Source organism: Podarcis muralis, chromosome 13 (genome assembly GCF_964188315.1).
Source record: "Podarcis muralis chromosome 13, rPodMur119.hap1.1, whole genome shotgun sequence".
In the NCBI taxonomy this organism is placed as follows: domain Eukaryota; kingdom Metazoa; phylum Chordata; class Lepidosauria; order Squamata; family Lacertidae; genus Podarcis; species Podarcis muralis.
In genome coordinates, this window is record NC_135667.1 from 38,056,017 (window position 1) to 38,079,396 (window position 23,380).

The 23,380-nt window shown below is 50.8% G+C and overlaps 1 protein-coding gene across 5 annotated transcripts in view; it reads right to left on the reverse strand.

Annotated features, from left to right (window-relative positions):
• Positions 1-23,146, reverse strand: part of SYT3 (synaptotagmin 3) — a 65,036-nt gene extending 41,890 nt beyond the window's left edge. The window contains exons 1-2 of one of the 5 annotated variants that reach the window (XM_028702170.2): positions 22,738-23,145; positions 2,621-3,053 (exon numbers count right to left, since the gene is read on the reverse strand). The gene's annotated coding sequence lies outside the window, so the exon portion shown is untranslated. Of the gene's footprint in view, positions 1-2,620; positions 3,054-3,999; positions 4,208-15,475; positions 15,677-22,484; positions 22,644-22,737 lie in introns of those variants that run through there. The other 4 variants (XM_077917424.1, XM_077917423.1, XM_077917422.1 and 1 more) reach the window with 4 other exon arrangements.
• Positions 23,147-23,380: the final 234 nt, after the last annotated feature.

A 23,380-nucleotide genomic window follows, 5' to 3' on the forward strand; every position in this document is an offset into this window, starting at 1 on the left:
TAGGGGGAAAGGATTCTCTGCTTGAGGCTTTGGACAGTGGCTGCCAGTCAGAGTGGACATCACTAGTCTGGCCTGGAATAAGGCCAGCTCCCTGTGTTCCTAGAAATGCGTCCTATGTCTGCTCATTATTTGGGGGCAACTGGGCTGCCGCTGGAAATGGCTGCATCTGCTCCATTGGGGTTCTGCCCTCTTCCGCATTCGCCTTCAGCATGCCCTCAACTTCACTTCCCCAGCAGAAAAGGAAAAGGGAAGCCTCGTCCATTGATGTGACAAAACCGTCACCCCTTAGAACAGGCTTCCTCAGCCTCGGCCCTCCAGATCTTTTTTTGGCCTACAACTCCCATGATTCCTAGCTAGTAGAACCAGTGGTCAGGGATGATGGGAATTGTGGTCTCAAAATATCTGGAGGGCCGAGGTTGAGGAAGCCTGCCTTGGAATAAGCTGTCCTGGGCCTCTGTTTAGAGTTACCTTGTGGGGAGACCAGCTTTGGTCCTCGCCACCTAAAAAACTTGCCCAATTTCCTACAGGCCTACTTGGCATGCCAACTTACTTTACCCAGAAAAGCAGTACCATATAAAGGTTAGAGCAGTGACAGGGCAGTTTCCATGTATAGGGAAGTTTTTAATGTTTTATTATGTTTTTGTATATGCTGGAAGCTGCCCAGAGTGGCTGGGGCAACCCAGTCAGATGGGTGAGGCATAAATAATAAAACTGTTATTGTTATTGTTGTTGTTGTTATGTCTTTCTGCCAAAGGCCATGGGGATAATTTGTGGGGGGATAATTTTCTCTGCCATCTCATTCTTGCTCTTTTGCTTCTGCTACCCATTTAACCCCTCTGTTTTCCCTCCATGAAATTAAGTCAAAATATATCTGGGCAGACATGGGTCCAAGCAGCTCAGTGGGGTCTCAGCCATGCTAACTGGGTGACCTTGGGCAAGCCGCTATGAGTCAATCTTTCTCAGCCTAGCCTACCTCACAAGGTCGTTGCGAGGATAAAATGGGAGACCCACGTGTGACAACTTTGAGTTCCCCGGAGGAAAGGGTGGGCTGTAAATGGATTTTCTACGTGACGTCCCCTCAGGAAAACTATTGGGGGGGAGCAATTAGATTTGCAGCATATGAACCTCACCCCTTCCCGCAAACACCCCATTTTCCTTTTGAGCCAGGGTGTACATCGTATACGGTGAAGGGAATGTGGAGCAGTCTAGATTGAAAGGCTTCTCCTCCAGTAACCCCTGACAGAAGCGTCAAATGCAGTCAGCCTGTGTTCTGTTTATTCCAGGCAGAAAATAGAAAGGCAGGCAGACAAGGGCAGACAGCAGGAGAAGCAATATGACCTTTTTTTCAGGGCAATAGGCATTTATAGGAAGGGCTTCTGGTTTCCTGACCGATCCACGCTTGGGATTCCCCATTTCAGAGAATTGCAGAAGGGAGACCAGGAGCCAAACTGGGCCTTAACCAGGGAAATGAGCTCGATTCTCTTGTAACGTTAACATGTCTGCATGGGGACCACATTTGCAAAGCAGAATCAGTTTTTAGACCTCAGTCCCTCCCAGGCAGCCTTGGCAAACCTGCGCTCACTAGACGTATGGGGGAGGCATTTCCTATAGGTAAGTTCGACTTGTTGGGCTCTCCTCAGCCAGATGGGGCACTGAGGTGAAACACAGTCCACAAGGCATATAAAATGGAGAGCATGTTAGGCCCTTCCAAAAGGGACATGGCCAGTTGCTAAGGAAGCAAAGGAGTTTAATGGTGGATTTTGGATATAATGGAGATGTAGAAGATTTGGATTATTATAAAAGATGCAGGAGGAAATGACTAAAAACAGGACCCACAAAAGGGAGGAGGGAAGATTATTTGGAATCTTGTTTTCATGATATGTGATTGCAAAACTTTAATTTGAAAAACCAGATAAATAAATGTATAAAGAAGGGGAGAAGCATAGGATTTGCTGAACATCACTTCCTGTTCCCCAACCGCTGCTGTTTTGTGGTTCAGGTATCGAACTCAGGACGCAAGGGAGAAATGTGCTAAGAGGAAGGCACGCTTGGCAAATCCACATCGTGATCAACTCCTGCCCAGAAACCTATGTCCCCACTGTGGAAGGACGTGTGGATCCAGAATTGGCCTCCACAGCCACTTACGGACTCATTGTTAAAACTGTGTTTATGGAAGACAATCTTACTCGGCTATGAGGGATCGCCAAAGAAAGAAAGAAAGAAAGAAAGAAAGAAAGAAAGAAAGGGAGATTGACTGGAGGGTAAATGCCAATGGCTGCCCCACATCCCAGGACCGTGTGTGGAGCTCATGGACATCACGTTGAGGATAGACATTTCCCTACAGATATAGGCCTATGGGCTTTCCCTCAAGGTTAGATCACCACTGGATCTAATTTTAAGGATTAAAAACAGCTGTTTCAGTACTTCTGGCCCCATAAGTGCAGTTGGTGTCTATGCACATTTTTTTCTTTGCTTTGCAGAGCGCAAGATGACTGGCAGGTCCCTACCCACCGAGGAACTTACAATCAAACATTCAGCACAGGGGGGAACAGGGAAGTAAGGAGATGGGAGGCACGAACCGCCCTTTGGGAAAATGAACGTTGGCGCTCTGCGCTCTCACCTGGTCAGCAAACTGGTTCAGGGGGTGGCTGTCAGGTTGCTTCCGTGTTGCCGGATCCAGGATGCCAACCGGTCCAGGTCAATGCCAGCAAGACGCCAATACCAAGTCCCTGGGGATCCGAGTCCGCGTGGAAGCAGCTGCAAGCCGGAAGCAGGGCACCCAATCTGCCATCCGGCGAGCTGCTGGGTCCATGGGTCGCCAAGTGGGGAAGCGGCAGGGTGAGAGGGGTAGCGCCCTCTGCTGGATGCACGAGGGAACAATCTGCAGAGGCGAAGAGGGTCAGTAGTCCTGGCTGGCTTTGCTATGCCTGGGTGGCGTGCCCAATCCCCAGCTGTCCCTGGGGGGCTTCTTCATGGCGGGAGAGGGCTGTTGTCTTGAGTCCTTGGCGAAATTGCACCGCTGCAGTTGCCACCCTCTTTAGTTCCGTAGGCACCTGCATGGATACAAGGGCTAGTTATTTGGGGTGGGCTCATTCCCCCCTCCTGTTGCTCCCATTCTTCCCCTGACCACCCCCAGCCACATCACTTGGAACAGAGCATATTGATCTCTAGCACCCCCACCACCCAAACATCCTTTTTGTAAGCCCAAAGACAGCTTCTTCTGTCAGTTTGCATTTCTTAGTACAGAAAGTATTGATCTGATGTGCGGAGATCTTTCCTATTCTACTTAATACAAGAAGGTTCAAGAAGTTTCTATGTGAAAGAAGCAGGAAGGTTTTCGTTGTTTGGGTTATTTCCTTCTGGGAAGCTGAGTACAGCTGGTTTAAACTCGTTCTGTTATCTTTCTGTCAAGGTCATGCTGACTATAATAGGGAGGCCAGAAGGAGCCCGAGTTTCACTTATTTTCTCCTTTCTGTCTCTTTGTTCTAGTCTGCTGTTCTGTATGCTATAGTGTTAAGGTTTGGCCTTATTATAAGTATTGCAAGTTTCATCGTAAGTGCTGCAACTGGATTTTTCACGGACTGTGCCAATCCTGAATGTGTTGGATCCGTGACCATTATGCTCATTTGCCTTCAGTAAAGCTCTGCTGGATGAAGTACAATTGCCTCTGGTCTATGTTCTAAAACTCAGCATCGTGTTTAAGTTTCTTCCTCCGCTGGTGCTGGCAAGTCATCTTCTTCCAACAGGCTGAAAACAAGAATAGTGGAAGCCAGGACACCCGGGTTTCTTGAGAGCTATCTGGTGGGATTGGGCAGTCGCAGAGTAAGAGAAATCCAAATTCTAGCGCTGGGAATTGGTTATGCCAAGGTTCTCACAAAAGAAACACTGTTTGCGTGGTGCCCATGGGCACAATGGTGCCCTCCTGGTGCCCACAAAGCCTCTGAGCCCCACCCCCACCCTTCACTGCCCCCCTGGCAATCAGATAGGGAAGCTGCTTACCTTTTTCTCCATCAAGCTGAAGGAAGAAGTTGGAGGAGTGCCATTCTTTCCCACTTCCTCTTTCAGCTAGATGTGCTTTTCGAGGCTCGCATCGATATACCTCAGCCAGTACAGCACATTACTCTTGATCCCAGGGTTGTGGGTTTGAGCCCCCCACTGGGTGAAAGATTCCTGACCCTCGTGGCCCCCTCCAACTCTACAAATCTATGGTTCTACAGTCCACCTTTTACACGGATCCCTTGGAAAAGCAAAGTGCGCTCACATTTTCTCCCTTTCTGTCTCTCGAGGAGGCAGCGGGTGGGTGTGTTACGAGTCTCATTTGTGGGATGGAGAAAGGAAACGATCAGAGGGGGAGGGACCTACAGCTCTCGCTCATAAATTGGAGCATATTCACGGGCCTAAAAAAACGCCGGCAACATTTTAGAAGAATTAAGATGTGGCAGTTGCTAAAAGGCATGAATGCCCAGATTCTCTAAGCCAAGAGTGTGATCAGGGCTAAGTACACGCAAGACTTGGGGCCCGCTTCCAAGATATAGGCTGCATACACACTGTAGCCTTAAGACACGTTCAAAGCTCATTATGTCCCTCAAAGAATTCTGGGAATTGTAGTTTGCCCCTCACTGAGTCACAATTCCCAGCAACTCTCAACAGATGACAGTGCCCATAATCCTTTGAGGGTAGAGAATGTGCTTTGAATGTTCTTTAAAGGTGAGTGGGCTGCCATAGGGTTGTAACCAACGTCAGTCAAGCTCAGAGCAGGCCCCCTGGAATTAATGGAAGCTGTAGACTTGGATCCTTTTGGGTTCCATACAGGTTTACTGTGAGTAGGACTTGGTTGGATACAGTCCATCCATTTATACAGGTGCAGAGTTTCCAAGGTAGGGGGAAGACAACTTAGGTTCTCACCGTCAAAGATTACTCTATTCCATCAGGCATCCCCAACCTTCGGCCCTCCAGATGTTTTGGACTACAATTCCCATCATCCCTGACCACTGGTCCTGTTAGCTAGGGATCATGGGAGTTGTTGGCCAAAATATCTGGAGGGTCGCAGGTTGGGGAAGCCTGTATTACATTATTGAGTGCCGGCAGCATTTTCTGGGCTCACTATACGTTAAGTGGGACCTCTGCCCCACCTGCAATCTATCGGCAAGAGCTGCTGCTTAGGTACATATTAGAATTAAAAATTGAAAGTCTCGTCGAACCTCTAATGCAACTTCTCTCCCTCACATACTCACAGGCACCCATTTTCCCTTTCTGCCCTGTCCAGCGCTAGCAGGTAAAAGAAAAGGTAAAGGACTCCTGGACGGTTACGTCCAGTCAAAGGTGACTATGGGGTTGCAGCGCTCATCTCACTTTCAGGCCGAGGGAGCCGGCGTTTGACCATAGACAGCTTTCCGGGTCATGTCTCTACCATGACTAAACCGCTTCTGGCACAACAGGATACCGTGACGGAAACCAAAGCACACAGAAACACCGTTTACCTCCCCACCACAGGGGTACCTATTTATCTACTAGCACTTGCGTGCTTTCGAACTGCTAGGTGGGCAGGAGCTGGGACAGAGCAACGGGAGCTCACCCTGTCGCAGGGATTTGAACCACTGACCTTCTGATCGGCAAGCCCAAGAGACTCAGTGGTTTAGACCACAGTGCCACCCGCATCTTCCAGTGCTTGCAAGTCACCTGTCGCCCGTCAATACCATCCACACGGGATGCCCAGCAACCACAGATCAACACAATCGGAGCCACGGCCGAAAAGTCAATGAAGATGGCGGGTAGCCTGGAACCCTGATCGGCAGGGCACTTTGCAGTGTGTGGGCCGGCCCGTAAACAAAGCGCAAATAAATAAGTAAATAAATATTGGGGGTGGGGAAGAGAGAGGTGGGGCTAAAACACACACACACACACACAAGAGGTTGGCTCTCCCCTAGGCCACCCGCTATCAACACCCCTGGGTGTGATGCAGCGGATTCAGGCGAGGGAATCCGAGACGCCCTACAGGTGCGAGGAATGGGGTATATTATGCACCTGCTGATAATCTGTGCCGCTGTGCTCTTGCATAAAAACGTGGGGGTCTCCCCCAAATATAAATTCCATCACAGAATTCCCTGCCTTTACAGACTGAGGAACAGTGTGTGTGTGTGGCCTAATTAGAGACTGGAAGGTTGGAAATCACAATGGTTTTTGTGTGCAAGAGAGAGAGAGAACACAAACCCAATTTTCTCATTTTCTCCACCTTTGTCCCTTTTCTATAAAGGAACACGCCAACACAGGGCTAACCACGGGAGACTCCTTTTCTCCAGGAGAATAGTGAGTCATGAGGGTGGGGATATGATATCCAGGTCCTCAGCTTCCCCCCACCCCACCAATACTGCTGCAGCTTCTTCTGCTGCATCTCTGCTGGAGTCGCCAGCGTCCGCTCCTGCCCAGAATAACAAGTACCAAGGGCTGGGTGATGATAGTACAGCATATCCCCCCTTGCTCCCCCGCCTCCCCTCCTCCCCAGTCTTTACCGCTGTGATCTCAATCTTTCTCGCTCACCTCTCATCCTCGGCCCTCGGCCTGCCTCGCCCACACACCCGGCCCACACCCGGTTCCTCTTTCCATACTGCTGCCACCATTTATGAACATTTCTTTTCAAAAAGGCAGGTAAACATGACAGCGTTTCGACCGGGTGGCGGGGGCTGAGGGGAGAAAGAAAGGCACACGTCTGGCAACAGCCTTGCCCTCGGCAGACCCCAAATTAGCAGGTTTCAGCCATTTCATTATCTCACCCCCTGCCCTCTCGGTTTTCCCAGGATCGTCTCAAATCATTAATAATTATTTTTGGCATCCTTATCAGACAGACCTGGGGTGTCCCCCCCCCATGCCCCTTCCTGCCTCCCTCAATTTATTTCTTGCTCTCCTGCCCAGCTAAGTAGCTACCTCTGGGCCAAAGCTAATCTAATTATTATTGTTGTTGATAATATCTTCCTGTCTAGCCTCCCAGCCTTATCTACAGGATTTCTGCTACTACACATGCACCTTTCGCACTTTCCCCAGTCGAACGGCTAATTGCCACACATCTTCACCATCTCCGCCCTCCCAGTTTCCCTCAATTCATCCATCCACCCTGCAACACCCTGCCTTGCCACCCGAGCCTTCATTTATCAGCTCCAGAAGGAATCACTCAGCTACGGGGAAGAGGAGATGGGGAAGAACAGATCCCAAAGGCCTCTGGGGTGAAAGCGCATCCGTGCGCCCAAATCTCTCCGAAGCAAACCGCCCCAAAATGTTGGGTTCTTCAGAGGCCCCCTCGCTTAGGAGACACCCTAAACCTTTCCCTTCGCCATGTGGAAGTGAGTGTCAGGGCGGGTGTCGGTGTAAGGTCAGAAGTAACTCACAAGGTGTTGGCGAAGTTAACTCTTTATTCAAAGAAACAAAAAGCAGCTCAGGCAGAGTGAGTAGATCTTGCCCCAATGTGGCAGTTGTGAGGACTGCCTTCCCACAGTTGCCCAAGTCTCCTTCTCTCCAAGCAACCTGAGGCTCCTTCATCTTGTCTCTCTTTACTCCGCACTCTTCATTCCTCTTTGGGTTCTTGGAGACAGGGGAGCAGGGAGCTGGGTGCCACAGGAGGAGGAGACCCCCAACTTCTTCAGCAACCTGCCTCCACTCTGCCTCTTGACTCCTCTCCAGCCTCTGCTTCTGCCTCTGGTTCTGGACTGCTCTCTGCCACAGCCTCTTCCTGCTCACCAAACCCTGTTACCTCTTCAGTTTCTGACACCTCCTCAGTGTTAGAAATTCAGGTATATAGGTTATGGTCGCCACAACGGAACCTCTAGGTGCCACATTTTTTGTTTTTGCAATGAAACCTCTTACAGTGGTACCTCGCAAGACAAAGAACTCGCAAGACGAAAGGGTTTTTTGTTTTTTGAGCTGCTTCGCAAGACGATTTTCCCTATGGGCTTGCTTCGCAAGACGGAAACGTCTTGCAAGTTTGTTTCCTTTTTCTTAACACCGTTAATACAGTTGCGACTTGACTTCGAGGAGCAACTCATAGAACGCGGTGTGGTAGCCTTTTTTGAGGTTTTTAAAGACTTTGGTGATTTTTGAAGCTTTTCCAAAACTTTCCCGACACCGTGCTTCGCAAGACGGAAAAAAATCGTAAGACGACAAAACTCGCGGAACGAATTAATTTCGTCTTGCGAGGCACCACTGTATTCTTATTTTTATTCTTAATTTCATTTCTCTCTCTCTCTCTACATATATATATATTAAAGAACAAATCTGAAAGCGATTTACAACACATTAAAGCATCAAACAAAACAATCCAGAATACAGTGGTACCTTGGTTCCCGAACGGCTTGGCTCCCAAACAAATCGGCTCCCGTACACTGCAAACCCGGAAGTGAGTGTTCTGGTCTGTGAATGTTTTTTTGGAAGCCGGACGTCTGACATGGCTTCCTATTGAGTGCAAGAAGCTCCTGTAGCTATGCCTTGGTTTTTTTACCGTTTTGGGAGTCGAACAGACTCCCGGAACGGATTAAGTTCGAGAACCAAGGTACCACTGTAAAACACAATTCAGGCTTCAAGGAAAATATTTCAGAACCTCCTCTAAGTGGCATTTTGCTTTCCCTAGTCACCAACCTGACTTCCAGAGATCTCCACGTGGTCACAATTGGACCCATGCCAGTCACAAAACGCGCCTGGCTCATTTTGAACACTGCTCCTGCTCCCAGTCTCCTCCCTCTGACCACTCATTGTTGTCCCACCACCAGTCCCCTGGCTCTGAGCCTTCTTTCCTTGGGGGTTCCCTTGGGGGGGGGTTTCCCCAGCTGGTTCCTGCCCCCACTCCTCTGCATCCAGCCAGTCCATGACAGGGAGTGAGGACAGGCCCGAGAAGGTGTTAACACCATTGGACCAGCTGGCAGAGGCTGCTTACATAGTCTACGTTTAACGCACACCACCCCCCCCCAAAAAAAATCCCAGGGACTGTGGTTCTCTGAGGAGTAAAAGCAATGCACATGTTGTGTAGGCAGCCACAGTTCAAGGGCCGGGACAGCGACCCACTCCGGAAAATCCTCTCCCCTGGCGCCGCGGGTCAAAGCGTTAGCAGGAAGACCCCATCAATGCCAGGCGCCCAGATGGTCCCTGCCACATCACGTTAGGGAAACCTTTGGAAACAAGGCCGCAGCCAGCCCAAGCCTTCTGCCAGTCCGCTTGGGGATGCAGGCAGGGCAGAGGGAGCATGTGGAAAACATACGCAAAGCACCCAGCTGTCTGCCAGCCCAGATGCGGTACAATCCGTGCCCGTGTACGCGGCTCCGGGGTCCGCGCACATGCGTTTTTCTTTGAGAAGCTGGCCCACGCGCTCATGCCTCCGTTTAGCAAACGGGTGTATCTATTTGCAAATCAAATGGCCATCGTTCTCCTGAGCGATGAAAGGACTCCTTGGGGAACGATAGCAGAGCACCTTCTCTGCACGCACAAAGGTTTAAGTCCCTGGCATCACCAGTTTAAAAGATCTGGTAGCAGGTAAGCGGGGAAAAGCTTTCTGCTAGAGAGCTGGGAGAATGGCTGCCTGTCTGAGCTGACAATATTAGGCTTGATGGTCAAACAGTCTGATTCGGTAGAAGCCAGCTTCCTGTTCTCCAAGCACATTCACACTGCTTTGCCCCGAATATGTCACACAACCTGGGAGAACACCAAAAGCGCGCTGGTGCCGCCATGTCTCTGACGCAAAGCTGCTTAAAAGGAGCTAATTAATTCTGACATGCTTGCGGGAGCAGAAATGCTTAATTTCGCGAAAAGGGAAGTTCCAGCACTCATCTTACCTATTAACCCGTGTTCCCTTTCTCAGGAGCCGGGCCCTAAAAGCCAGAGTCACGGCAGATGTCCACAGACAGGGCAGTATGGTGCAATGGTCAGACTTACATTGGGGGGCAGGGGACTGAGTTCAGGTCCCTACTCCACCGCAACGCTTACTGAATTACCTCAGCTCTCAGCCTAATCTACGTCACAGGGCTGTTGCGAGGATATAACTGGAGGGAAAGTGGGGGAAAGAGAGAATTACATACGCCATCCCAAGGTTTTAGGGGGAAGGACCAGGATGAAATGTAACAAATAACAATACTTCAACATGGGCTGGCTTGGAAAAGATGGCCGAATTCTGAGAGAAAGCGATTTTACAAACTGGGAGGACTGCGGGTGAACAGTGCCCCACCCCCCGCCGCCGGTGAGCCGTATACACTATTTAATTTTTGTGATGTGCTTAATTTTTAAAAAGGCAATGAGCAAACAAAAAAGGGGGAGGATTTAGTGGCAAGGGAATGCCAGTCTGCACATGCTCAAAGACAGACCCCTCAAAGAGAATTAAAAATATAAATGAAAGATTTAATGAAAAACAGCGGCAGGGAATGCATAACGAATGGCCCGGGACCTCTTTAGAACCATATTCTAACCACACTATCTGAGTCTGTACCAAACCTTACAATCTCCTGCTGGATAGCTCACTTGGTAGGGCAAGAGACTCTTAATCCCAGGGTTGTGGGTTTGAGCCCCACGTTGGGTGAAAGACTCCTGCATTGCAAGGGGTTGGACTAGATGACCCTTGTGTACCTTTCCAATTCTACAATTCTATGTCTCTATCTGTGGTTAGGTGGCTAATGACCACAAGGAGGTTCTTCTAAGTCATGGTGTTTCACATTTGGAGTGCTCACTTCAAAGAAGCCTGCCTGGCTCCTGCTCTTAGAGCTTTTCAATAATAATAATAATAATAATAATAATATCCAGACATTCCAGTGTATTATACAGCTAGTTTTAAGCAGCGCTTTTTTTCTTAAAAAAAAAAATAATGTTATGGGGTACTCTCATTTTCCTACTTATATTGAAATACCTTCCCTCAATGAGGTCAAACTTAGATACACAAAATGTTTAGGGTTATGCGTCCCCCCAGAAAAAAGCACTGGTTTTAAGTGTTGCTTTATTGTCCAGTCTGATTTAATTAAATTGATGCTGCCAGGGAGTTGTGGTTTGTTTGGGTTTTTTGCATTTCAGATTAATGAATTTTTATTATACCATTTTATTCTTTTAAACTGCAAGGTGCACCGGGATCCGAAGGTTGGCTCTAAGTAGGATACAAAATAGGGTAGGTGCATTCTTTCATGGCAGACTATGGCTTTTAAAAATGAATCATGGTACAGTGGTACCTCGGGTTACAGACGCTTCAGGTTACATACGCTTCAGGTTACAGACTCCGCTAACCCAGAAATAGTACCTCAGGTTAAGAACTTTGCTTCAGGATGAGAACAGAAATTGTGCTCCGGCGGCACAGCAGCAGCAGGAGGCCCCATTAGCTATAGTGGTGCTTCAGGTTATGAACAGTTTCAGGTTAAGAACGGACCTCTGGAACGAATTAAGTACTTAACCCCAGGTACCACTGTACCAGACTTGGACTAGGCCAACAGCAGGAAATAATGCAGTTTAACCGGGAAAAGAACTGTGTGAACTTAGGAGGATTTGAGAAGCTCATAAGGATGGGGGAACAGCCCTGCAATGTCAGAACAATGGGGCACTGAACCCATCACCTGGCTTGGTTGGCTGTCCAGCTGGCAGTGGCCCTCGACAGAGCCTTTCATTGGTGCCTCCATGATTGTGAGATACCCCACCCCACATACTCTCAAACATTTCCCTGATGAAAATAAGAGACCTCCTCCTCCAACATTTCTCCGAGGAAAAGAGGGACGTCCTAAGGGAAAGCGGGACATTCTGGGATCAAATCAGAAACTGGGACGGCTTCTGTAAATCCAGACTGTCCCTGGAAAACAGAGACACTTGGAGGGACTGTCCCTAGTGAGGTGCGTTTGCTGGAAATGCTACAGGTTCCCCATTCGCCAGTTTAAATAGAATTATATATCTCAATGTTGCAGAGAGGACTGTGATCTGCAGTCCTGTTCAGTCAGTGGTCGAGGGCGCCCTAACTGCTGGTGGGCAGTTTCATGACCTCTGTGGCTCCCTTCTTATGGTTTTTGGTCTTTAGCTAGAAACTGGACTAGAGAGGACTCCTTCAAATAGAGAACTGTCTCTGTGAAATAGGGCACACGGCCACCCTAGTTCTTGGGATAGCCTGGAACCCTCTGCAGGTTGGCCAGTTGCATTATGCATAAAGTGGTACCTCGGGTTACAGGCGCTTCTGGTTACAAACGCCGCTAACCCAGAAATAGTACCTCGGGTTAAGAACTTTGCTTCAGGATGAGAACAGAAATCGCGCAGCAACAGCGGGAGGCCCCATTACCAAAAGTGGTACCTCAGTTTAAGAACAGTTTCAGGTTAGGAACAAACCTCCAGAACGAATTAAGTTCTTAACCTGAGGTACCACTGTATTTGCTTAAGTTAGCACACCTCAGCCTTTTGCAAAACATTCTTCTGTGTGCCACTATTTATGGCCAGTTTTAGCCTGTGATGAGAATTGTGATCATCATCATCTTTTCTCGGCATAAGCCAGATATGGATCAAGCATGTCAGAGATAAAATATCTGAAAGGGACATTGATTTTTTTCACCTCTGTTTGTGTCTGGGCATTCCAAGCCTTCAGGAAACTTCCTAGTAAGGCAAGATGTCTGATGCTTGTTTGTTTCACATTTCCGCAGGAAGATGAATAGGAATGCCTCCTAACTTTCAAGAGTCATGAGGCACCTTAAGGCTCACACATTTAATAGTGCAATCCTACACATGTTTACTCAGAAGTAAGTCCCATTGTACTCAATGGTTCCTGCTCCCAGGATCTGCCAATTTCGGTCCCCTCGGTTTCTCATTTTTCCAACCTTAAATTCCGTTCTTGAAATTGCAATTTCAAGAAAATTCATAATTTCTCCCAATAAACACATCTTTGCATGCAGTTTTGAGCAATATACTCATTCTTGTAAGCAGTTTCTCATAATGCAATGCTTTTTGGTATGTTGTTTTTGGGACCATATTCATTTTAACACACACTTTCCCCACCCCCTTATATATGCACCTTTGTAAGCAGTTTGGTCAAACAACTGCATCACAAAATTCAGACAAGTGCGAATTTTGATGGAAGGTCATTGCTACGGTCCTCATACAGTTTTTCAAAGTGCGCATCTGACCGATTTGCCTTCAAGAGCAAATGGAACAGAATTTCTTCCCCCATCCACTACTCCTAGGTACAGGATTGCAGTCATACTATGGCACGAACTTTTGTAAACATGCCGCATCAGACCAGATGGTGCACTTAAATAATTTTAGACTCGTGGCTTAATGGCCTCTGGGCAAGGGCAGGCCTCTTTTCACGTATTATTTCACTCACTTTAAAATGTAGCAACCCAGCCTTGCTGGGTTTGGGGTCCTCCTGCTCAGCCCTGATGACATCTCTGCATCTGATGAAACAGGCTCCTGTTTATGCCACATTAAAAGATGTTAAAGAACAAGTCTTCCAAGTTCCTTTCTTTGGGGCGGTGGGAAGGCAACCGCCTAATGCAGTTTGTCTTTCTGGAACGTACTTCTTTCAAGCAATTTAAGTATCAGCTCCAAGAGCAGACTGAACAATAGGACCATTCGTGCTGGCAAATTTCCATATCCTTTCTATTTTTAATTGTGAGGTTTTGGCATATGGATCTCTTCTCGTTTTCTTTTATCATCGTCATTCTTTTGAAAGCCCTATAACAGGAAACATGTTTGTGTGTGAGAGAGAGAGTGTGTCCCTGTATTTCTTTGGTTCATTTGCACCCGACAAAGATCAGGAATATCCCCATTTCAGAGACAGGAAGGTTAAGGCCTTGATCCAGCTTTTGTGTTCTTCCAAGGCATTGCAGTGCTCCATGTGCAATTTTACAAGAACTCACCTCCACTGCACAAACTTAAGTGCACATTAGGAGCATGTCAATGCAACCTTCCCTCTGCCTCTGAGTCTTCGTGTGCTTGCACAAATGTAGCCAATCAGCACCACCCACAAGAAAGAGAGAGGTATCAGCAGGCTCAAGGTGCACCTGGTGTCTGCAGAAGTGCACACACACACAAACCTGGGTGAGGGGAATCCCAAACAGCCCAGTGCTGAGAGAAAAGAGAAAAGGGAACCAAGGGGGAGGGAGGATGGAATGGAGCAGCTGGACAAGAAGGAAGAAAGAACCATAGACATAAAAAAGGTGTAGAGAATCCTCTCATTGCCTTGGATAGGTAGCTTCCTGGTTCACACGGGCAAACTGTTTTTAAACGTGAAAGCTGCCCACAGAAAGCAATGGAGAAATCCAAGATTTTAATCCAAGAGAGCCAGTGTGGTGTAGTGGTTAAGAGCGGTAGTCTCGTAATCTGGTGAACCAGGTTTGATTCCCTGCTCCTCCACATTCAGCTGCTGGGTGACCTTGGGCTAGTCACACTTTTCTGAAGTCTCTCAGCCTCACTCACCTCACAGAGTGAGTGTTGTGGGAGAGGAAGGGAAAGGAGAATGTTAGCCGCTTTGAGACTCCTTAAAGGGAGTGAAAGGCGGAATATCAAATCCAAACTCTTCTTCTTTTTCTTCTAATATACCTGGAATCAGGCACGAGAACGTCCCACCCCCACCCCGTTCTAGACGATTAATTTTCGTCTAAAATTAATCTCTGCCCCCACCGTCAATATAAGAAACAAGTCCCATGAATACTGAGCGTGTTCAGTGGGCACAGAATGCTGCCTGGTTGTGGGAAAGAGAGAGAAAGGGAAATGGGGCAGAGCTGGAGGAAATTGGCATGCCTGGGATCCTGAACAGAAGCTCTCCGAATTGCAGCATTTTGTCGCGGGACCCTTCCTGTCATTGCATGTACATGCGCCGCTGAATTGCACCCATCCACACGCAGACCCAGTAGCACGCAGACATCCATGCAGGTCGCAGTACCCTCCCTGTTGCTGAAACATTTCCCACGCCTCACCTGAGAACCTGCAAGCTGCCGAGCTGGAGCAGACTGAGGTCTGTCTAGCTAAGCATTCAGTTTCCAACAGATGCCTCTGCAAGCACACAAGCAGCATGGAAGCAACAGCCATCCTCTACAGTTTGTCCCCAGCACCGGACACACCTCCACCAACCTGTTGCACATCATCCCTCGCTCATTACGCACATGCTCATTGGCCGGGCAAAAAAGGACACAGCCACAGTCTAATTCCGCTCCACTTGGTCCACTGCCCAGGATGCAACTGGGACTTCCACCGATAACATCCAGCCCTCAAAACCTGCCTTGGCGTTAAGCACACAGGCAAAGCACTTTGAACGCCAACGCCCACCTCACTTAGCGCTCACCATGCACAGAACTGGCACACGGAACTCCACCAGGGCGACAACAATTAGCACGGGGCCTGCTGCTTTCGAGAGAAATTCACAATAGCCCGCCACCACCCCCCGCTGAGCACATACGCTGAAACTCAGGAAAGCATGTCACACAACCCTCCTGCAAATGTCGAACACCCACCCGGCATGGGCATGTTGCAAATTTGCAAGGACACACACACACACCTGTGGCACGCTCGGCAGGTGCTCCCCTGCTGTCTTGCTGGCCGCCGGTTGGATGCCACGCAGAAGGAAGGAATCCAGGAGAGAGAGATGTGTCCGTGCGTGAAAGCGTGTGTCCGAGTGCCGTGCGCACGCTCTCAGGGGGAGACACGGGGATTTCAGCTCCCCAGCTCTCACATCAGACCGCTTCAATCACTCGCCACTCCCCACCCCCGCATGCAATGAGTCACAGTGCTGTGTGTGAAGGAGATGAGGAGGAGGAACAAGAGAAACGGGGATTTTCGAGGGAACCTCCACAGAGGTGGTTTGGAGCAGTGTGCTAGTGCCACCGCCCCCACGTCAGTGCAGAAGCACACAGGAGAGAGAGGAAGAAGATTCCTCCTCTAACAGGGTCTCCAAGGCTGGGGGTGGAAGGGAACGGGAAGGAAGGCAGGGGTGGGAACCCAAACCGACATGAAGGCAGCTCTATACATTAAAAAAAGAGAGAGCACAGCGTAGCAAGGAAGGGTTGGGGTAGACGGGAGGAAGAAGCCACGGCTAATGCTGCGATTTAGCACATCTCCAGCCCCAACTGTGTGCCAGGAACAGCACTTTTTTTTTTTTAAAGGCCCCGTCGCCGTCCAGGAGTCCTTGCAGTTTACACGACGCACACAACTGAACATAAAAGCTGTTTCCTTCGGCTCCACGCTGCTCCCTCCTTCGGCTGCATGGAGAGAGCTTGTGGGGCACTGTTGTGTTGTACATAAAAAGGCCTTGACTAATTGGGGCTGCTGCGATTCCAGACAGGGCTCCCCTATGTGTCTGTGTCTGCTGGAGGAGGAGCAGAGAAAAAGCAGAGCATCTCTGGCAAGGTAGCAGAGAGAGAGAGAGAGAGAGAGAGAGAGAGAGAGAGAGAGAGAGATGGCAGCAGTGCTAATGAGGCCCGGGCAGGTGAACAATAGCCGGCGTAACCCAGGCGGGAATCTGCCACCATCTGCTCACGTGGGAAGAGAGGAAGGCAGGCGGGCAAGACGTCTTGTAAGGGTGTTTTGGATCAGGCCAATGGCCAAGCATAGCCCAGCATCCTGTTTCTCACAGACACTGACCAGATGCCTGCTGGGAGCCTGCATGCAGGACCCAAGGGCAATGGTGCTCTCCCCTCCTGTGGTTTTGAGCAGCTGGAATTCAGGGCAGGGTTCGAAATTCGCCAGGCGCATTTTGCACCTAGCGGGTGGTGCTGTGGTTTAAACCACAAGCCTAGGACTTGCCGATCAGAAGGTCGGCGGTTTGAATCCCCGCAACAGGGTGAGCTCCCGTTGCTCGGTCCCTGCTCCTGCCAACCTAGCAGTTCGAAAGCACGTCAAAGCGCAAGTAGATAAATAGGTACCACTCCAGCGGGAAGGTAAACGGCGTTTCTGTGTGCTGCTCTGGTTCGCCAGAAGCGGTTTAGTCATGCTGGCCACATGACCCGGAAGCTGTATACCGCCTCCCTCGGCCTATAGAGCGAGATGAGCACCGCAACCCCAGAGTCGGCCACGACTGGACCTAATATTCAGGGATCCCCTTTACCTTATTGGCCACTTAAGAACAAGTGAAGATGCCTAGGATGTCTCCAGCATTTGGGGGATCCTTGGATCTTGACTGTTTTCAGACGCTAGCAACACATCCTTTGGAACTCTATCGGTTCTATTTTATCTGCACAATCAGAATGAATTTGAGGAACCAAAAAGCAGTATTTTAAAAATACGACTTTCAAGCCATTCGGCTCCAAAATGGCAACTAGATATTCCGTTTGGGCGACTGTAACCCTGGTTTAAGGAGCCATTTGGCACCTAGCTTATATACCTGAGTCCCTATCACTGATTCAGAGGCATGTTGCCTCCCTCAGCGGAGGAAGCAGCAGTTAACAGGAACAGCCACAAACAGCCTTGCCCACCACAAATCTGCCCAGTCCTCTTTTCAAACCATCATGGCGTCTTGTGGGAGAGCATTACAGACTTTTAAGAAGGCGCAGCGTGAAGCAGTGCTTTCTTTCACCCGGCAGGGACAAGAAAATGAAGGTGCATGAACCCACCCCTCACCCTCGCCAAATCATAGGACTCCTCCCAACTTCACAGAGCCGGCCCTACCATTTGCCATGTCTTCAAGCAGCCAGTTTTGAGCATCATGCAAGTAATCTGTTAATTAAAACTATTACCATTCTTGCTGCCAGGGAGGAATAGAGGAGCTTGTGAGATCTTCAGCCCCAGGTGCCAAAATAACTTGGCCAGCCGGGCACCATGACTTTTTTTTTGGCAGCTGGGAGGATGCGGGGGAACGACTGCCACTTGCTGTTCTGCCTCAGGCAGCAACACGCCTTGGGCCCTGGCTCCTCAAGTTTACCTCAGCTTAACTGAGGGATAAGGGAAGCCTGTTGTCCTTCATATAATGGTGGACTACAACTCCCATCATCCCTGACCACTAGTCATGAGAGCTGGGGCCGCAGATCCCGCAACTCCGGCCTAGCCTTTCTCCCCAATCCAGCAGTTCTCACCTGCTATGATTCATGAGGACAAGCCCCACTGGAACACACCCCTTCCAGGCATCTTGGGGTGATGGTCTGCACACCCTTTGCTCCACTTTGCTTGTGTTATAATCCAGGGCCTGCAGCTCTCATCAATCCCAGCCAGCATGGCCAATGGCCAGGACTGATGGGAGTTGTAGTCCCATTAACAATCGGAGGGAAGCAGGCTTTCGCAGCCTAGCATTATGGCTGGGAGCAGTGCTATTTTTCTAGGAAAAGAGGTGCCGCAAGTCACCATGAAGGGGATGCAGGTGGCACTGTGGGTTAAACCACAGAGCCTAGGACTTGCCGATCAGAAGGTCAGCGGTTCGAATCCCCGCAACGGAGTGAGCTCCAGTTGCTCAGTCCATGCTCCTGCTAACCTAGCAGTTCGAAAGCACCTCAAAGTGCAAGTAGATAAATAGGTACCGCTCCGGTGGGAAGGTAAACGGCGTTTCCATGTGCTGCTCTGGTTCGCCAGAAGCGGCTTAGTCCGCTGGCCACATGACCCGGAAGCTGTACACCGACTCCCTCGGCCAATAAAGCGAGATGAGCGCCGCAACCCCAGAGTCGTCCGCGACTGGACCTAATGGTCAGGGATCCCTTTACCTTTAACTCACCATAAACACCTCGCTTGTTTCTCTTTGAATGGCAATAGTGCCCACCTGAGAGGTGCCGGAACTGAGTCCAGCTGGAAAAAAGCCATGGCTGGGAAACATCTGGTTTCCAACACTGTGATATATCACCAGCTAAACATCGCAATATACCAATATTTCACGATATCTGAATTAAGGATGGAGCTATGCAGAGACATTGGCTGGCTTCACGGTTTTCCCCGCATCGTGATTTTTTGCATAGCACACAAGCATACGCATCATTATTTGCAATATATTGCCAGGTCAAAAAACACGAAACCGATAACACAATATGGACTTCAAACCAGTTTGGGGTGATATATCACCCAGCCCTGCCCAGCATCAGACTTAGAACCATATACCCTGTGAACTCGAGAGTCACAACTTTCCGCTCTCATCCTCCTCTCAAGTAATGCTATCAGGGCAGGACCCTGGGGCAGAGGGTCACACCCAGCAGAAAGTGCAGGCCCCCATTCCCCATATGCAGCAATGCTGGCTCACCATATTTTGAAGACAAGTGCAGTCACACACATAGGAACCAGACCACTGGTCCCAATAGCTCAGTAATATCAGGGGCTCACAGGATTTCAGGCAGGAGTCACTCCCAGGCCTGCCCAAAGATGTCAGCGATTGGATGGACCTGAGACTTTTTGCGCGCAAAGCTGATGATCTACCTGTGAGATGCAGCCCTTCGTCATATTTGCACTGTTTACCTTGCAGTCAAAAGGTGGGGAGATTGCGATTTAAAAGCAAGTAATACACATCGCTATCTAAACAGCCACCCACATCCTCATAACACCAAGGGGGCATAGGAAGAGCACGAGATTCTTCATCTCAAGGTCATGGGTTCGAGACTGACCTTGGGCAAAACATTCCTGCATTGGAGGGGGCTGGACTAGATGCCCCCTTGTGGTCCCTTCCAACTCTACAATTCTATGATCAGGCACCTCTAGTTGAGCATCCTGCTCTCACAGTGACCAGAGCAGGACCTGAGAGCAACTGTACTTTCCCCTCCAACAGCGGAGAAAGGGTGGTGGAGAGTCTAAAATGACCTAACCACCACGGGCTTCTTTCACCTGCTGACTTGTTCATGCATCGTCCAGTGAACCCAGGAGTCCAGCCTCCCAGGAGTCCAGCTGCCCTCATTCGCTCTCGCCTGATAGGCCCCAACCCTGCACATATATAAAGCGATGAGTCCCTCCCCTCCCCAAGTCTGCCTTTCCCAGAGCTTGCATCTCCGGGTAACATGACCCACCCCTGTTGCATCCACAGCCGTGTCGGGTCGATAGGACACCTTGTCGCTGCCAGAAAGAGGAATCCTAACACCGTCCCGCAAACTTTTCCCGCAACCCCCTTGATGGAAGTGATTGCCACTCGATTCGCCTATGGGGGGTGGGGGTGGAATCCATATATCCCCTCCCTCCTGATTCTTAATATTGGTTTCCTTCTAATTCCAGTAATGGGGGGAGGGGGCGACTGCTGCGTTTCTCCAAAATAGGAACAGAATTTCTAGGAGGGGGGAAAAAGGAGTTGCAAATCAGAACTCCTGAAATTCTTCCAGGAGGTTTTGGGATGGTGGGTGGGGAGCTGGGAGGCAGGATTTTTTGGCAGGCAGGGGTGGGGCCTAGTGGGTTGAGTGAGAGCTCCAATATTCACAAGCAGGGTAGAGAAGACCACAAATCCCATCATCCCTGACCATTGTCAGTACTGCTTGTGGCTGATGGGAGTTGGAGTCTCAGCAACACCTGGAGGCTAACAGGCCATCCTTGGTCCAAAGCAAAGCATCTGAAATCAAGAAGCAAAGATGGACCAAGGCAGGTGATTCTGTTGGGACTCCATTTCCCATCATCCCCAGCCAGCAAGGCCAATGGCCAGGGATGATGGGAGTTGGAGTCCCGCAAATAGCTCAGCTGGTAGATCATGAGACTCAGACTCTCAGGTTCACGGGTTCCAAGCCCCACATTGGGCAAAAGATTCCTGAATTGCGGGGGGTTGGATTAGATGATCCCCATGGTTTCTCCAAAGTCTACAATTCTATGAGAATATCTGGAGGGCCACAGGCTCCTCCATAGGAGAAAACAATTCATACTTTCCTTAAACTAGCACACGATGCAGTTCACACATGCATACAAAGGACACACACCAAGCAAATAGCATAATACCGTAGTTCACAAGACAAATATTGTGGATGCATTTATTTTTGTTTAATACATGACAAATTCCCCACGTGGATACTGCTTTTCTACGGGACTGGGGTGGGAAACCTGTGGCCCTCTGGAAGTTGGTGGACTACAACTCCCATCATCCCTGGCTGCACAGGCTGGGGGTGATGGGAGTTGGAGTGCAGCAACATCTACCAGGACCTAGTTTTCCGCGGCCTGATACAGAAAGTTGCATTTACTCTGCATGAACACCTGTAACATGCATGATAGGCACACGAGTCTATTAGGCCCAATATGCACATGGCAAAACAGACACACATGTCCATCACAGTTTCCTACAGAATGCATGCAGGGAAAGTGTGAAAATTTTTGATTGACGACCCCCAGCTACTCATGCCTTGAATAAAAGTATCCCCAATCTCCCAGGCATGTTTTCCTCATTCAGCTACACAGACACACACGCACGCACACGTTAACATCTCCCATCTCTAACGTGAGTTGCGAAGCTGCAGCGCATGCAAACGCACAGGGTGTTACTAGAATCCTATTTATTGCACACAGAAAAACAGCTGCTCTATCGCACTCGCACCCTTGGTGCGTTCACAAACCAAGTGCGAGCTATGGTGGTGTTACACACGCCCGGTCACGGGATGGCTGTTGACACACGTGTTTCACGCAAAAGGCTGGGGGAGAGGGGAGGACGCTGCATGGGCACCAGTGCTTCAGGTACCCTTGTGCAAATCACACCCTCTGCCTCGTCTGGGCAGGCACATGCACACGCGTGCACACGCGTGTGAGCTCCCTCTGTTCTCGAGCTCTACGGAACGCCTCTGGCTATCACGCCTGTTCTCACTGACCTCTTCTGCTCCAGGGGACACGGCCTTCACTGACCTTCCTCCCTGCCTCGCACCCCTTCTCCTCCTCGCACCCAAGCCTCGCCTTGCCTCGCACCCACGCCGCCTCCCCCCTGCACACTCCCTGGCACACGAGCGTGCACACAGACACAGGAGGCCAGCTCTGGCTGCCGAAATGCTCCCCTAATCACATTAGCAGCGTGTTGGCACAACAGCCGCCCCGGGGAGGCTGGCCCATTGTCTGTGCCCTGACGTGCTGAGCCCTGCCAACCGCCTCCTAATTACACCCTGTGCCAGGCAGGGGTGTGTGTGTCTGTGTGCATGCATGCGGGGGAGGCCCGTGCAAGCCTGATGGGTGCTGCCCCCATCACCCGCCCCCACCGCCAAGCACCAGCAGGGGCCCAGTATCCATACATTGCTGCCTGGCTGCATGCAGCTGCAGCGCATCCACGTTCCTCCTCCCTCCCCCCCCCCACGCAAAAAAAAAAGAAGCAGAGCGTTTTAACGTGGCCCTAAACCACTTGCACCCCTGTTCCACTGCACCCCAGACATTGCTTCCTTCTCTCTTCCCTCCCCCATCCTCAGCTCTTAGGCTTCCCCACCAAGACCCTACCCCACCTCATCTTTTTTCCCCACCTGTGCCTCGCCCCCAAGCCTGCAGCCCGCCCGCCCCCCGCCTTTCCAGATGCACCCCTCAATCAAATGCCCCCTGGCCCCACCTCCCTCTCGCGTTCCAGACACCTGCATGCCTCCACAGCCCCCCTGCTGCCCCCCCAAAGTGCCCCCCTCTTTTCTCCCTACGGAACACCCCTTTCTGCTCTCGCCCTACACCCGGCCCACCTGTACCGCACTTTCCTCCTCCTCTCCGCAGCGTTTCTTTTGATGTCCGTGGGTCGAGGGGGGCCCCCCTCGACCATGCAACCTCCCTCTTCTCAGCGCACCCCTTATTCTCTTCTCCCAACACCACCTCCTCCTCCGATGGGGAAAGCAAAGCAACCAGCCCCCGACCGCATCGCCCGGCCCTGCGCCCTGTCTCTGCGGTAGGGGCGGCGGCGGCGGCAGCAGCGCCCGCCCGGAGTCGCCTTTCCCTTACCTGCAGGACAGAGGCGGGCAGCGGAGTAGCCGCTGCTCGCTGCGCGAAGGGCGGGCGCCTTGTTGAGCTCCACGACCGCCGCCTCCCTCGCCCGGCTGCCCGGGGGCTGGCGCTGCCGGCCGAAGCGGCGGCGCTAGAGGGCGCGCGTCCTGGAAAGGGATGGATGGATGGATAGATGGAAGGAAGGAAGGAAGGAGGGGAGGAAAGAGGAGAGGTGGGGTGGTGGTGGGCGAAGAGAGCTGCAGCAGGCAGCCCTCTTCCCCAAACCCGGGGGGGGGTCAGGGGGCGGCGGGAAGGAACAGGAGGGTTCCCCGCGTGGAGAGGCTGCAAGCGGAGGCTGGACGGCGGCGCCCGTGCGTTGCGCGTGTACACGGGCTGTGCATCGCCGGGGTGCATGGCCCAGCGTGCGCGCGCACGCCCAGCAAGGCTCTAGGGGGCGGCGGTGCATTTTCTGGGTTCCGGGGCGGGAACTGGGGCAGCCCCCGGTTTTGCAAAGGCATCTTGGAGGCTCTGGGTGGTGCAAATGGACGCAGGTGGTGGTGGGTGCCCTTACGAGGAGGGTCGAGGAAGGGGAGTCCGGCAAGGCAGAAGGTGCCCCGGAGATTGCCAACTTTGCAAGAGGTCCCTACAGCGGTGCCTTTGG